This window comes from Rhagoletis pomonella, unplaced genomic scaffold, assembly GCF_013731165.1.
Source record: "Rhagoletis pomonella isolate Grant_MI unplaced genomic scaffold, Rhpom_1.0 Rhpom_scaffold_00025, whole genome shotgun sequence".
Lineage (NCBI taxonomy): Eukaryota > Metazoa > Arthropoda > Insecta > Diptera > Tephritidae > Rhagoletis > Rhagoletis pomonella.
Window position 1 is genome coordinate 131,983 of NW_023458579.1, and position 2,821 is coordinate 134,803.

The window sequence follows — 2,821 nt, forward strand, 5'->3', positions numbered from 1 at the left end:
GGATTTGGCTTCATTTTTTCGCTACAGCAGGGGAACTTGTACAATTAAATAACACAATTAACTGTAAATATTTGATTTAAATTAAGATATGGGTAAGGTACTTTTATCATACGAGTTGTATGTACGTATTCCCAAATTATTTTGAAAAAAAATGTCCTTTATTTTACGTTGGTTAATATGGTCACCGTAGATATGGATCACGATCCATCAATACTGCATGCTACACCGTCAATAAATATCGCGATACTTGGATCACGTCAATAAATACTGACCGTGTGACAGGGTCCTATAATTGGGACGGTCGGTAGGAGAAAAAATCATTACGCGCGTTAAAATTGGTGGAGGAAATTTTATATGGTATCTACCTTCTTTAAATTTAAACAATCGTTTGATTCTTATTGTTGAAATTGTTTCCAGACATATTTAAAACCGAAGGACGACTAGCATTTGAAAAAAATGTTAGAAAGTCAATTGACCTGGCCCATAATCGGCTTAAGCAAAAATTCCGATAAAGCCAAAATAAACGAAATAAGTATAATAATAATATGTAGCTTTAATATTTTCATGTTCAAACCCATTAATGAAGTATTACACAGGGCAACACTGATTTTTATGCGTCAAATGTTAAAGCTGTTTTTGATATACTTTCATGTGCTGATTACGTAAAATCTATCTATGTAAGACTTCTGGTAGGCCTAACAGACATATACCAGAAGTCTATCTAAGATTTGTGGTAGGCCTAGCAGACATATACCTGAAGTCTATTTAAGATTTATGGTGGGCCTAACAAACATATACCAGAAGTCGAACAATTATTTTTGGTAGGCCTAACTGAGTTATACCTGAAATCAATCTAAGACTTCTGGTATGCCTAATGGATATATACGGGAAGGCTTACAGGCTAACCTAATATTCGCGGCTTGCGTTTTGGTACGCATGCCGTCGAATTTGTTTTTTTGCGTCACCCGAAATTGACTTGCATGCGTTTGCATTTGATTTCATTGAGCGAAACGTCAAATCAAAATGTCAGGCAGAACAAACATTGGAAATTGAGTAGCTTCATACGCACGCCGTTCAATTTCGGTTGATCTCATACAAGTTGCATGTGCATGAGAAATTTTTGACAATAAATTGGCGGCGTGCGTGAATATTAGGTTAGCCTGTTAGGTAAATGTCCATTAGTAGTTTTAGGTATTTAATCATGTAATTACCTGTTAGTCCTAACGCGTGTGAGCGGCCAAGGTGTATATACGTACACAAGGGTTTCTGGTTCAATCAGTATGAAGAAGCTAATAGAAACTCGTCATAGAGGCTACCTAATATTTCTATAAACGAACTAACTAATATATCTGTGAAACTTTAAGTGATTTAGCTAGTAGTATTCTTTCAGGGCAGCCATATGCTTATTTGAAAATTAATACATGAAACCATGATAAAAACATTACAAGGTAAATTTATTCTCTCAATTCGTCGGCCATGATTTTTTTCTGAAGTTTGCCAACATTTTAAAATCATATAAAATTTAAAATAAAAATATTAAATTGTTCACAATTGTTGTTGTTTGAGATTGAAAATGAGAATGTGTGTGTGAGTTGAAGTTTTGATTTTAAAATTATATTGTTGGCAAACGTCAGACTGCCTCTCAGTGGTTTTACCTTGTTATGTTTTTATCATGCATGAAACAATGTTCATGTACATGATACAAAAAAAGAAGGTAGTTTCACATTGAAAATTTTTGACATAAGCTGTGCTTATGACGTTTACACTTTTCGTAAAATGGTCAAGTAGCACTGCTTCCTCAACCAATTATTGTTTTAGAAATTTTAATATTTTTTAGGCAACTTCTTATGCATTAAAAAGCAATAACACGCAAGGTAAATTTACCTATTTTATCGTATTGATTTGAAATACCTAATTATCTTACCGCAAACAAATGTGGCATTATCTGCAGTGTTACACGAAATATTTCATATTATATCTGACTCTAAGAAATTAAGATATAAGATGTTGCTTTAATTTGGATCCTCTTTAGTGGAAATATGAATAATAGAATGGTTAAAAAGTAGCTTATCGTTAAGGAAAGCACCATGGAAGCATACAATTAGTTGTGATAACGCATGATGTAGTCATGAAGAGGGAGGTAAAAAACTGCCTAAGGGCCGTTTGCACCATGTCTAGTTAATTCTAACTCCCAGTTAAACATCTTTATCGACGTTATCGACACCCATCATATAACATGTGATCGATAAAGCAGTTAACGTGCTTAACTGAAGGATGTACCTCCAGTTAGCGTTAACTAGACATGGTGCAAACGGCCCTAAGTCTTAGAGCTCCTTGTTATAGTTTATAGACAGATAAACTACTCGCTCTACCGCTGCTGGTGTCGCGTTTCGCTTGTTATGGCATTTTCTTTTCTACCGCAAAATTTTACCTTCTATTACCCTCTTACTACAAACACTAAGGCGAAGGCCATGAAAAGGCAAACTTTTTTTTAGAAAAGAATACGCGCTTAGATTGGGTACACCAGTCCCGAGGCTGAAAAATTTCTGCTGGAAAGAGGTTGGAACAAACAAGCAACGCCTTTGTGAAGTTACCATGCACATGGTCATCCCGAAATATGCAGCTAATCGCACTAAATAATGATGAATATAATTCCATAAAAAAATAGATTGTCTTTGTGCATTATACAATGTAATACGAGTATTTTACTAGCCTTCCGTTTTGCATTCAATTTTAGAAATACATAAATCACTAAAAGTTCGCGTTAAAATGATGCCCAAAATATATTTTTGAAATATTTTTTAAATTAAAAAACCACTCT